Raw genomic sequence first — 14,450 nt, forward strand, 5'->3', positions numbered from 1 at the left:
GCCCATCCTTGTAACCTATCTAGGTCTAACTGTAGCCTGTTGCTCCCCTCAATTGTGCCCACTTCCCCCCACATCTTAGTGTCATCAGCAAACTTGAACAGGGTGCTTTGCACCCCCTCGTCCAAATCACTGATGTACGTGAACAAGGAATTTCATACTCCATTCCTCCTACTCTCCACTTGGTTGCTTGGGTTTCTTGGCACTAATGAGAAGTCGTTTCTTCCTTCCCCGGAGGAGAAACAAGGGGTGAGTTCAAAATTACTGCTACAACTCTACCACCATGTCCCCTGCTCAAGGTTAACTGGACAGAGTACATGTGAGCTCTGGGAGCGTATGGATCTAATCTTTCTCGGAAAAGCTTAGTCTACAATAGAAATGGCTTTAGAAGAGGCAGGAAGACATCACAATAGGTTGTAGGAAAGACAGGAAGAGGACATAGAAAACGAGCATGGGGCAGATCTAGGATTGTGGGAGTGCAGCAGTGTGGCACTTGTGCAGCGAAGAGAGCTCACAAAGCATTACACCACATGGCCAAAGGCAGTATGGCCACAGCCTCTCCCTGCAATTGTGGATGCCAGCGAGTTCTTAGCACTCATCCCTGCCCTTCTGACGCTGAACTGGGAGCAGAGAGCAGGGAGGGAGGAGAGAAGAGAGACGCAAACAGGAGTAGGCTGCAGAGCTGCTTGAAAACAGGGACTCCCGGATGACTAGTCAGTGAGCTCCTGGAGCTCGTAACATATGCTGAGCTCCCAGCAGAAGCTCTGTTTGCATCGCCGTGAGCTCTGAGAGCTTCTGCAGAGCCAACAGACGGGAGGGCAGTGGACACAAAAACATGCCACCGCACCCCCGCTGGATCCACCCCTACAAAAAACAGGTTGCAGAACTAGCTGTCAACAGACAAGGGCATCGATTTATATAGAGTCGGCCACCCTTAGCATCCTGATACTTCCTATTTGTATCGCATCATTTCTGAAGGCCCAGACAAGCACCATCTAAGGAACACCTAAAGGAGAAAGGACTCTGGAAAGAGGGAACTTCTCACAAAGATCCTCTTCTCTGAGGGCATGCTTGCCCATCCTCACATGGCTGATGCAGAGCTGGCTGTACAGGTTGACTTCAATAGGCCGGTCTTCCACCACTGCAGTGTTGCCAACTCTCATGATTTTTGGCATTGTTCTTAAAGTCTATGCTTCGGGAATGTGAAAAACGTAGCTGTTTCTTTTGCATATGTTTATATCTATCTATCACTCTATCTACTGATTGATCAATAGATAGATATGAAAGAAACAGCTACGTTTTTCACATTTCTGAAGCATAGACTTTAAGAACAATGCCAAAAATCATGAGAGTTGGCAATACTGCCATTGGATGGATTAGTGTGGGCCATGCGGTCTGGGCAGCTCCAAGCCATGTGTGTTGCCCAATGGCCAGCACTCGATGCACATGGAACAGAAACAAGTGGGCTGGGATTATTTCTCAGCAAGGGCCCCAAGCTCAAGTAGGGAAGCCATACAGACAGGGCGCATAGGAAACATTTCCCCCATACCTATGTGAGTATAATTCTTTCCACAGGGCAGCAGGGGGGTGAACTGGCTTTCTGAGCAATCCATTACAAAATAAATCACTTCTGCTTGCATCGCATAACCATGAGAATCCACTTTAAATAGCTAACTGTAGGACTGGAATGTGTTTTCAGCACACAGAAGCAATGACACAATGTTCCTGAACTAAAGAAACTCAGGAAGGAAAAGAAAGAGATTATTAAAAACCCACTGATCCCCATTTTATTTTACTTTTATTAATGCATTAATGTCAATGATGTACTTCAAGTTTATTGAGCAAGAACAAAATGATAGGATTAAAGCTTTCCTTTCAGGTGAAGATATACTGTTAACTGCAGTTCCCCAAATGTACTAAAAAATACATCTTCGATGTTGCTAGCCTGCAACGCACCTTCAAGAACAGGTCAAGAATAAATGCTGACATTAAGATGAATGAGTACAGCAAAAGTAAAGTGTGTAGGTACATACTTTTACTGGGATTCAAACTAGTTTGTGTAATTAAGGTTTTATTTGAGTCTAATGAAGAGCAGTGTGATTCGTTCAGAATGACCCTACAATACACGTGCTGCTTTGGGCTCTGCCTGCCACGGACAATTTTTGCAAGCACACATCTGCTTCCTGAGAGTAGGGATGGTCCAATGGCAAGTACTTTTGAGGGCCCTACTGCAGGGTTCCTGCATGAACAGATGAACACAGGCATGCAGACACCTAACATCCACCAGTCAATGCCAATGTAGGAGCGATTGGGCCAGAGAGAGAAAAAACAAGAGGGAAGCCCCTGATGAGGAGACTCATTGAGAGGGAGGGAGGGAGGGAACCCGGCTGTTAGTCTATGCTTCTGGAACTACTTGTTTATTTTTCCACTAGAAAATAATTGGCTAAAGTATATAAACCATGTTGGGATCAGGAACCCAAACCCTTAATTCCCTCCCTCCTAGAGAAGTGTCATCATCACCAGGCTACAAAATCAGCCTCCTTTCTGCTTGCTGCCCCTCTGGCTTCATGCATCTTGCATTCCCTTCTTCACAGTGGCACAAGTTCAAGTGGTGGAGTATGCCCCACTTGACTCTATAACCTATCCCAGGAGGCAAGGGATGTGGGTTGAACCCAAGTCTGCTATTCCCTTGGTTGGTACTCTTACTACTAAGCTATTATGCAAAAGGGGACCACTGCCACCTTTACCCTTCACTTAATGTGGAATAGAGCAGCCACACAAATGAGTTATCTCAGATCAGCTGGCGCATAGCAAGTCTTCTCCCCTCTCCGCTTGGCGCCCTTGCTGAGAAATTATCCCAGCCCACTTGTTTCTAGCCATTAGGCAGCACATATGGCTTGGAGCTGCCCAGACCACACGGCCCTCAGTAATCTGGGTCACACACTTGGCCACTGGGAAATCTTCCTTTTTAATCCTGGCTTTGCAGTGTGTGACTTTGGGCAAGTCGCATAGGGCCTGACAACGAACACTTTTGACTCTAGCCAAGTCATAAGAAGTGACAGGTTCTTAGCACCTCTGAAAAATCAGACTTTTCACACCTCTCTTAACCGAGTCCTTCTATAATGGTACCTTTTCAAGCCCACCCCCAAGTCAGTTTGTTTCAACATCTGTTAAATGCTGCTTGCTTCCAGCCCTCCCACACTGTGGCACTGCAAATACAGGCTTGCTAATGGCTGTGAAGTGTTAGTGCATTAAACTCCAGTGTCCTCGTGTGTCGCTTTCTCCCATTTTGGGGCCACAAATTAAGGTCATTTATTGATCGTCTTCCATCATTCCACTAACATCTGATGGAAATTCTTGCAGATAGAGACAGGTCCGTACGTACCCTGTTAGGAATTTGTTTAAGCAATATAAGGAAAGAAATATCTAGTTTCGAGCGGAAAACAATAACTCTGTCTCAGAGGATTTAGAGATCCTGAAATAGTTTCACTTCAGATCATAACCAAAAATTTCAAAATTCTCTGCAAGACAAAACCCCTCTGCCCAGTGTTGCTGAGAGAGCTAACTCAATAGTCCAAATCAGACAGGCTGTCTCAGAGCCAGGGAATATGAAGCACTGGAGACTAGATGCCAGGGCAGTCTGCCAGATAACAACTGGCCTCTTCCCCAAGCCCCCCCTCCATCCAAGAAAAGAAAATCATTTTTCATTGTTGATGTCATTTATACATTGCATTCAATGTAGCACTGCACCAGAAGACTGCAAGGTCTTGTACAGCTGGGGAAACCCAGGCAAGAGATTATACTTTCATTGCAGTCTCCCTAGGGCAGAGACCCATCTATTTGTACTGTATTTGTAGAGTGACTAGCAAAATAATGTCCTAGTCCATGGTTTATCCAACAGGATAGTGCTACAACCACTTCCCTCCAGTATTCGACACAGCATATGTGCAACGAGTTTGTTCAATCAATTCCTGTAACATCAGCCTGCGCCTGTGCTGCTGCTTGTGTATTATTGGCATCTAACATCAAGCAGGTGGGCAAGAAGAGGTTAATGCATTCAAAGTATAGCCAGTCTAAGACTATTCTGGCAATCCAGGAGCAGTGATGAACTATTATTAGCTTGTCTAAGAATAATTGCAAGCCACCACCCATGGAATTCATGCGCAATTCTTTATTAAAACGGCAGCCTTCAAGACTGCCCCTGCCCCATGATGTGAACTAGGCAAGTTTTAAAACATTCCCATAACATTGCCCAGCCAGCCTGAAAATATCTCTGCCACTCTGGAGAGATGAGTGATCCCCTTTGGAAAACGCTTTTTGAACAGTCAACTGATGAGTCACTCGCAGCTTTAAAGTACACACAGTGTCCTGAGCTCCAGCCCCAAAGCAACTGTGTTTACAGAACTCCAGCAGACACTTGAAGTCAAGGATGAAGCTTGAAAGGGAGAAAAGGAACTTGGAAGCCTCTCAGAGGTTATCTATATACTGTCCTGGTGCTAAGTAATGACAAATGTAAAAGCCTGACCAGCAAAGGTTTCGTTTGCTGGTGGCATGCAGGCTAGGAACGAAAGGTGAAAGGTCAAGGGAGTGCATGGGAAACTAATAGAGCAAAGGACATGTATATTCCAAATCTCCTGGTCTGTTGTTTCCTGCACTCCCAACCCTGAGTACTAAGCCCAAATGTCCCATCAAAAGAGAGGAAAACCTGAAACGTCTGGGTGGTAGAGAGAAATAAAAGTAGGTTCATTGCCTTTTGGTTTAAGATTCTTCAGGAAACTGCCGCAAGCCAGGGAAGTGTGGCATTCGATTACCAAGGGGAAAACATGTATGTCCGACACCAACCTTTGGAATAAGATCCCCAAACAGTAACAAATGCTGCTAAAGGTCCAGAAGCCCAAGCGCCAGGAGTCCCACGTTTAGGTGAGACTCTCAGCTTTCATTTAAGTAGAGTTTAGCCTCTGCAGTTGCAGAAAATGGCTTGAAAAATGTAGCCCCTAGAGCTTTGGTAAAACAAAACAGCAAATTAAAAAGGGCTTTGCACTTTTAAATAAAACATCCTTGGGATTTTTAAGCCTTTCTTAGGGTGCCAGGGTGGGGTTTTAAATGCCTGAGGTTAGCAAATCCAAGCCCATTTCTGAGGAGTCTAAATGCTGAGCAGAAGGATTCGTTTCCTCCAGCCATCTGCCCAAACTGTTGTACGCTCAGGGTATGAGGGGTGAGGAAATAAAAAGACACGCTGCCCTTACTTAACCAAATTGCTTTAGCTTCGTTATTGCAGAAATGCATTCAACCAGAGAAGCAGAGAGGAAGCAGCTGGCACCAGCACGGGGGGAGTGGGCTTTTCTTCCTCTGCACCAATCTTAAATAGTTTAGCACATGGGGAGCATGGAAAGCAAACCAAGAAAGGGCTAAAAAGATTCCATAACACTGTTTCAGGCCCTAGAAGAAAAAAACCAACACTCAGAAGAGAGTTGCTGTGATTCTAGCACCTGAATTAGATAAACAGCTGTGGAAGTGCTGGGCAGCAGCCACATTGCCTCTCCAGCTGCGGCTCAGCCCCTTGTACAGGAATGGCTTGCTCACTCTTTCAGAGAAAAGAGGATCCGCCCTGCACAGGGTTTGCCAAACCCCACACTCCCTGGCTTGGCACAAGATGCAGCTTGCAGCACGGGATGTACTGGGCAGACATCTTCTGTTTTCCAAGTGCCCAGAACAAGAAAGTGCTCAGAAACTGATGACAGGGCGGACTCTTGTTCCAGTTACACCGCGTGCTAGACTGACGCCCCTACCAACTCAAACTCCTTTATGTCCGTAGAACAGGCATAATAGGCAATACTCCGGCTATATCACTGCTCCCGTTATTTTAAAGGAACTGTTGCTTGGTCACATTAGTCTCTCTATGCAGTTTCAGCTTCCCCATAGAGGAAATACCCTGGCCTCTGTACTCTCACTGCTTATTCAGGGTGTCAGATATGGTGGTGATTTTATTTAAATTGTGAATGGCTATCCATAAGCTAACTTGCAACGTTAGACCCCCATTTCCTTCTACACAAGCACACCCGGCAACTTCTAAAGACCCATGGACACTGCTGACCTGGCTGATTTCCAAGCAGTCATCTGGAGAAGGCAAACTAAAGCAAATGAACTTCTCCCCAACTCTTTGGCTTACTGGGTATTATATATGCAAAAGGTATCAGGCACAAATCTAATTGTTCTAGCCTGCATGACACCACCAGGTGTAATGCAGTGGCGTTTGGGCTTAGAGTCCCATTATTCCCCAAAACCACTTTGTCATCCAGTCTCCCAAGAGAGTTTGAAGGAAGTCAGTAAACCCATCTGCATAACAGACTGCAAAGATCAGTGTAACTAAACAATTTTTCAATTTTTTCTTAGCAATATTAGAAAAGGTCAAACACATTTGAACTCTGCTGTGTTCTTTCTCCTTTATTAGCACTTACACTCTAGCACTGCCAGATGCTAGATGAATCATGAGTCACAAGCAAATACTACAAAAGCTCAGGATCAAAGGCAGATTAATAGTTTATAAGTTGCATGCCCTTGTAATACATATTTTTTAATACAGACCAACTCCTGACTCAACTAATAGCCTTGAAGACAGGCATTCACCGCTCACCGCTTGACAGAACCAGATCATTTTTTCCTCTAAGAGATAGCAGAAAGGGAAGGGTTAATGAAGAGATGCAAACTAGTTCCCTACTCCCTGTCCACTGAGCCTGGGACTGTCACTTCAGGTAAGTACAGAAGTCAAAAAGCCCAAGGCTGATTCATTTCTATCTTCACAGGTTAATCTAAGCTGCATAGATTGAACCAATTAGCAAGTGAACAGACATTCACTTCTGATTCCAGAAATGCAACCACCGGCCTGCAGTGGCCCAGGCCAGAAGCCTGGGGGGTGCTAGAGCACATCTCCCTGCTCAGCTGGAGCAGACAGCTTGGGCCAAGGTTAGCCCAGCCACCTTGTGGGGGGAAGCTGTTATGGGGGAGGTGCAAAGCCTCCTGGGATCCTGGAGGACTGTGAGTTAACTTGAATCTGGAGGGGATCTGGCACCAGTGTTCACTGTTGGATCAGGATGGTGCTGTGGAGGGCAGAGGGGCTGCATGTCTGCAGTGTCTGTCCCCTAGCCCTGCTGGAGCTGGGGAGGAAACGTGGATTGAGGCCTCCCACCTTGGGAGGGCCTCCAATACCCTCCAGCCCTGCTTCTGGCTGCACTGACAGATGTTAATGAAGGCACTCCTCATGGGAGCATCTTCATCTGAACCCTCATGCAACGAGAGTTCGGCTTGTCATATGATCAGGCATTTTTAAAGCATTCTGCAGCTGTGCACTTCTGTCCGCATACAGATGTAGAGCGCTTTCAGTGGCCAATCACGCAACAAACCATCACGTCAGTCAGTGCCCTTAGTTAACTCATTCTTAGCCCATTTACTAACCAGGGGGTCTGGCTCCTTTCTTCACATACTGCTGCCATAAAACCATGATGAAAATGCCCTTTCCTCCTAGCTTTCTCTTGTCCTTTCCTTACCCTCCACCAGGATTATGTCCACTTCCCCATTAAGGTGGTAGGTGGTTAAGGACCCAGCTTTCCCTAGTCCAAAGGCCTCCGTCAGAACTGGAAGATGGACAGACAGATGCTAATGAACTATGAGTTACTCTCCTTCACTAAAGGCCAAATCAGCTTCATACCAACCCCTCACGGGTCTTCCTTCCCCTTCCTCTCACACCTGGCCTAACAACTGGAGAAGACAAAGGCCATCACTAAAAATCTGACTGTTTCCTCTGCGTTCCCAAGACACTGCTGGGATGGGATTAATGCCCATGCACACAAAGGTTTCAAAGAATCAGGCAGAGATAAATATTGGCCATTCATACTTATAGCAAATGATAATGAAAAAAACCCTACCAAAATATGAAACATAGAAGGGAATAAAAGTATATTCTGTGTCTGGGCATATAATGAATGCTTGGAGCTAGGGAAGAGATAGATAGTTTGTAACGGCTAAAATTTCCTGCCTCTGTCATGCTCCAGTGCACTGATACACACATGTATATAAATTACTGGGGCAGTGTCCTGCTTTTCCTTCTTACCGGCACAAGTTCATATCTGAATACAATCACAGCACAAGTGAAGCGAATTTGTTAGTCTAAACACATAGCTAATTTCCCTTCTGATTTCACTGAGGTTTACATGTGTTCATTCACTTGCATCAGGATCAGACTATGCCCTTTACTCCCATCTCAGCATACACCAATTAGTTCCAGCAGGGATGCAAAAGGCTATTTCCCACCTCCTAACAGCTGCACAAAAATTACAGTGTACTGAATTCTATTTAGTTTTCTCTTTTTTTCACTTTGTTTTTCCCCTTCCGGGTTGGTGTATTAGAGTTTGATCTTCTCACTTCTATTCCTGTGCTGGCATAAGGAAGGGATAGTAAATTCAGCAGCTAAGTCAGCAAGAAGATTATTACTAACTCACTATATTGAGCTTCTCAAAAGTTGAGAGAGGACCAACAACTTTAAAGTGTTTAATGGGGTTAGTTAGAAAACCTAATTTGCCTCCTAGCTGTACTGTACTGTAGGTACGACCAAAATAATGGACTGGCTTAGAAGAAAAAAAAAAAAGGCACAAGGTTGAGGCACAAGTTTCAGGTCCAAACTTTCCAGTGCTTATGGTATTTCTGGTTCCAGAGTTTTCTTTGGAGGACCACCTTTAATATCTGTGCTTCTTAGAAAATGAATATTATAACACTCTTCAAAATGGCTCTTTATTTCTTCTTTGCAAAGCTCTTGGTGTTCATGGTAACAGTAAAAAAAAAAATCTTCAATTAATAGTTGTAAATAGCATTTTTATTACAGCTAAAATGGAGACTGTGAGATTAGGTCAGAAATACAAATTACAGCAATGCAAAGCTCATATTTGCCTGTCACGTTCACAAAATATTACCACTTAATGCTGACTTAATTCTAGCAAATCTGCAGGTTAGATACCAAAAAGAATACCTGTGCAAGTTACTATAGGAATCTACTTTTGTACTTAAGAGTATTTAAGGAACCTTTTTTTTAAGCTAAGAAAACCACCTCATTATGTCATCTGACTAAAAGAGGGAGCTGATGTGGAAACTATGGAAGTGAGTTCATAGATTCATAGATGTTAGAGGCTGGAAGGGACCTTACAAGATCATTTAGGAGCTTGTTGGTCTCAATGGGCTTTGATCAAGGCCATTCTCAAAGGAGACATACAGAGGATGAGATACAACAGATAAGCACATTTTTCCATCATTATACAAAAGGAAGGAAAAGGTTTGTAGGCTTGGTCAGTAAGTACACTAAAGACCAAACACTTCTCAGGATTATCAGAGACCTCTGGGACATTCAAAATGGGACAGTAAAAATATTTCATTTGAGCAGGATTCCTTATATGAGGCCTAATGCTTCTGACTTCCAGTCAGACCAATAGCCAGTAAGAGAAGTGATCTCCCATCTATCTCTTCCAGATCCTGGCTGGGATCTAAGCCCAGAGAAGCACAAAAGATAGAGGAACAAGTTGGAAGAATGCCTTGGTTTGGGGTCAAATTAAGTTTGGGGCAAAGGATTTTATTAGTTTCTACTTTATCTAAACTAATTCAGCCATCCATAATCAATGCATTCATTAAGTTTCCAGCAACAGTAATTAAGAAACAGGTTCTACACTTGTATATATTTGACTCATGGAGGGAAGAGAAAGACAGAAAGTAGAACTCTTGAGAGGCAAGTTCAGGAAGTTGAATCTGCATCTGAAACAGATGTCAAGATTAGGAAGAGGCAGAGATTCCATTAAAATCTCTAAAATCGTTAGCTCTGAATACTGTATGTAGGTCCATAGACCATGTCCCTTTGCGTAGTTAAGTGTCCCCAATTTAGCATGCCAATCCTAGCGTTAGCTGACTTCCCCAAGCACCTCACTTAATTTCAATGATATCTGAATGTAGTGCATTTCCTTTATACAGGGATTGGCCAATCAGAAATGATTATACAGTATAACCTCATAAATCCGGATATCAAAAATCAAGAATTCTTGAAAATCCGGCACTTTTTAAAATGCCCCTCCTGCCCCCCGGGTGCAGAGAGGGAAGCCTGCACATGGTGGCCGCCACCGCCATCCATCACCCTGCACCACCGCGCCGCGTGAGGCCTCTGCTCTGGGACCGGCTGTTGCTACCTCCACCTCCGCTCCCCGCTCCGCGACCAGCCGCTGCTCTGGTTTCAAAAATCCAGAATTTTCAAATTTCTGGTAGATGCTTGGTCCCAAGCATGCCGGATTTATGAGGTTATACTGGTCCCAAGCATGCCAGATTTATGAGGTTATACTGGTCCCAAGCATGCCAGATTTATGAGGTTATACTATATTCCTAAATGAATAGCAGCCTTTAACAAAAACAATACAATTACTAGTTTGATTGGCCTGGAAAATTAATTTATTCTGGGATCCAGCCAATTAGTATTAATCTTTGGACAGTCCGGTGAGCTGTCACTACTTCATCAATATTTGGCAGCAAAAATGATGGCGGTGTACATCGTTCCTCAACTAACATAACAGAATGGAAGTCATTGGAACAGAGGCAGATGTTGGAGGCTGTCTCCCACTTTGAAATAATGTCCCTATCATCCCTCAACGTTTATTGGAGGGAAGCAAGGATAAATTCATTGTTTGCAAGCTACTCAGCTATTGTGAGACCCATATAAATATCCTAATACATACAGGGCAGAAATATATAACATCAATACTGAATATCCTTCACCCTGCTAAGTATGCAGTTCACCAGATTCTCAGCTGCCACTATCAGAAATAGTCTTCATTAAGTCCGAGAGCCATGCAACACAGGAAGCTTCCTCTACAAAGTAACTGCTTCACTGTTACACCAGAGCTACCTGTCTCCACCTTGTTTCAGGTAATAAGAGCAACTATAAGTAACCCCTAAAATGCTGCCTTTCCAAGACACTGCATAATCAATATTCCCCCTGCACCGAGCTTTACAATTTCTATGTTGCTAGCGGGCTGCACAGATCCAACAAAGTAGAGTCAGGAGCTAGAGATGTCGACTTCAATAACTGTTCTGCTTTATGACTTTCTTTTTTAAATAACCTTCAAACCTCAAAATTAGGAAAGCAAAAACAGAATTCTTCAGAGAAAGGAAAAAGTGCATCAGACCACTTTCCATCTCACAAACACTTCCCATCATTTGCAGACATTTAATAGTCATTTTTAAGCTCCTGGCCCACTTAGTAGTAATTTACTGCCTAGGTACTACTGAACATGAGTAAAGGGCAGTAAAATCTTATCCAAGCTATCTCAGCCCATCAGAGCTGTACATCGGTAGATTAATAAGGCTGTTGGTATTCACAACACAAAGCATATAGAGTTAAGAACATCAGGTACTTCAATCAGTCCATCAATTATGAGAATACAAGACATTTTGGGAACAAAATACTTGTTCCTGAGCCTTACACAATAACTCAACATGGTATCCAAGTGCTACATAAATTAGAAACGGATGTCTTTTAAGATGTATTAGCTCATTCTCATTTATCTTTAACCACACCCTTTTCCTTCTACCCATTTACATCTAGATTTCAAGAGAACCAGTGTCAATGCAAACCACTTGTGGCTTTCTGGGACTTGCAAGGCCAAGGATCCTGCGTTGTCAAAAAGCCAAACTCTTTATGGTTTCATTTGGCCAGAAGCCACCAAACTCTAATTAAACCCCAAATGTTGAAAGATCAACATTCATGGGGAAGAGTCAAAATGCTCCCTGCTTCCCATGCTACAGCTCACCTAAACATCCAGACTCTTTGCTCTGCACATCTCCAGCCATGGAAATTCCCATCAGCTCCTAATGGCCAATTCCAGCCCATCCTACTTAGATACCAAAGTAGCAGATGCTTTGGATTTCCTGCTTTGTCAACTATATAACAGTGATGTGTTCAGCCTTCATAGGTTCGATCATTTAACAGAATTTGGTCCCTAGAGCAAAGCATAGGGCTGGCTGCTAGTATATATGCCTTCAGAGGCAGTAGAGGAAGCATTCAAAGTCTGGAAGCCTGCCTCCGAAGAGCCTGATTCTTCATTTCTTTGCCTAGAGAAGTATCATTAAAGTTATGGGAGTAAGCATAGGAAAGATTTCTCTCTTACCCTGGGAGAGAAAGTCATCAGTCCCACAAGGGAATAGAGCTTGAACAAAAAGCAAGCATTAGGCTCTACAGTTTTAACTACCCATTCCTATTTATGTACAGTGGGCAACATTCACAACTGATGCAAGCTGGCATAGCTGCCGGATGGATTTACATCAGTTTAAACCAGCTGAGAATCTTGGTCTCATGCACATGAATTGTGGTTTTCACTGTACTGCAGGCTATAGGTACCGTTAGATTACAGCATCGTGTTTTCATCAACTCATGCCATTTTGAAAAATTCTTCCTTGGGCTCAAATTTCCATGCCTCTGACTCAGCTCCAAGGGGATTTTTTTTCTGTTTGTTTTAAATGTGATGAAGATCCTGCCTGGCATTCTGAAGTTACGCAAACTTGATATCAAGTAATTGGTTAATTCAGTATGAATTAACCAGCCCGAGCATCAGCATTTTAAATACATTTTAAGACACTTGTTTGCTCATGCACAATACAAACAGCTGAACTTAATTTAAGCCCCTAATACTTCAAGTTATTCCATATCCTCTATCTTGCATGGGCAGGATTTATCCTAACAGAGTGGCTTGCAAGACTGGGCCTATGTTTTTCAGCTTTCAGAAGCCTATGGTTCCTCTGTGCTCCAGCAAGCCAGCAATCATCTCTCATATACTCTCGCTGCTTGGTTTCCGTGACATACCCGCATGCAGAGTCCTTGGAACTGAACTAGATATCGGACATTAGGGAATATGCCTGCATTGTAGTCTCACTAAGGGATTGAACGTTGCTTCATTTACAGAGAAAGGGAAAAGAACATAGAAGCTTTGCTGAAAGAAAGTCATTACCAGGTTAAAAAATAAACCCCGCAGGAAATCACAGGAAATATGCCTGCTGGAACACAGACCATTCACACAAAGATATCAAAAATTTCAAAGGAGAACAGAGAGACTTTGGGTGTCTTTCTCTGAGACCTCCTGAAGAGTCTGGTTCTTAAAGGGAGGATGATCAACTGGCCAGCCAAAAAGCTTAATGCAACCAAAATTGCTTGTCCTTCTAATTTCTTGGCCAGCTTTCCTAAGGTCTAAACATATTGATATAGCTGCAGCCTAAATAGGCACTTATTTACTTATTTTTAATTAAAAAGTTTATATTTTCCTTCCCTGATCCCTTTAATAGACCTATGACATGTCTACATGGTGAAGTTACCAGGCTCAACGTGGCAGCCTGGCTCCTAAACCAGAAGCAATGTAAAATACTGCTCACATGGTGTTTCAGGAGGGCTAGCTGGCACCATCACTAATTAGCAGGGATCCTGTTTTCATTAAAAATCACAAATTCTCAGATTAAAAAACCCAAAATCCACAATTAAAAGGAAACACCAGTGTGTGTGTGTGTGTGTGTGTGTGTGTGTGTACCAATTAAACACAATGTTTTATTGCCATATTTAGCATTTTTAAGTAATTTGGAAGCCTACCAGTGCCTCAATAACTATAATAAAATAATTTCTAAGTATCTATAAATTTTGGTATTTGATTCTAGGTTTTTTATCATGGAAAATCAGAGCCCTCCCTCCCCCCTTCACTCACCAGGATGCAGGTCTAGGCCCCTTACTACCCACCTACAACCCCACTACCCTTGCTGATGCCCCTCACTCCCCACCCACAACACCCCCCCCCAGTCCTGATGGAGGGGGCTCCCAGATGCCAGGGCTACAGGACCAGAGACCCAGGTCCGCAGCCCTTTGCCCCCACAGCAGCACCTGAGCCCTCGTTGCTGCCCATGGGAGGAGGCTGCTGCAGTGGAGCAGAGCGCGGAGCCCAGCTCCCCTTCCCACTGCAGCTGGCACAACTGGACTGGAGCTCATGGGGGGAAGGAGAGGGGGCAGGGGTTGGGGCAGACTGCCCTGCCCCAGGGCCTCCATGGCGAATGCTGCATGGCAGAACAGTTTGAAGAAGTTCGTTGCCGCCGCTGCAAGCTTCACACTGCCCTGGCAAGGTGTCCCCGGCAGTAGCGAGGGTGGTAGCATAAGTTATGCCTCCTGCTGCTGCTGCTGCTGCTGCTGCCAAGTGGGCAGGGGGCTTCTCACCAGAGCGGCATGGGGCTTGCAATGGCGGCACTGAGCTTCCCCACCCAACCCCACTCTGCTGTGCTGGGTCCTACCTGCTGGGTCATCCAAGAGCCCAAGCCTGCAGCAGGCAGCCCACCCCACACACACAAATCTGGGGGGGCATATGCCCCCAGGAGTGCACAGAGCAGTAGAGAGCAAACCCCCC

At 44.4% G+C, this 14,450-nt stretch overlaps 1 protein-coding gene and 1 long non-coding RNA gene across 2 annotated transcripts in view; one reads left to right on the top strand and one right to left on the bottom strand.

Moving 5' to 3' along the window:
* Positions 1-2,025, top strand: part of LOC109289456 — an 18,736-nt gene extending 16,711 nt beyond the window's left edge. Inside the window, exon 3 of the long non-coding RNA XR_002095374.1 lies at positions 2,016-2,025. This is a non-coding gene — a long non-coding RNA (uncharacterized LOC109289456). The remainder of the gene's footprint in view (positions 1-2,015) is intronic.
* CDH13 (cadherin 13) overlaps positions 1-14,450 on the bottom strand; it is a 948,741-nt gene that overhangs the window by 923,325 nt on the left and 10,966 nt on the right. The gene's annotated exons all lie outside the window — the stretch shown is intronic.

This window comes from Gavialis gangeticus, unplaced genomic scaffold, assembly GCF_001723915.1.
Source record: "Gavialis gangeticus isolate Ggan-Ray unplaced genomic scaffold, GavGan_comp1, whole genome shotgun sequence".
NCBI lineage: Eukaryota > Metazoa > Chordata > Crocodylia > Gavialidae > Gavialis > Gavialis gangeticus.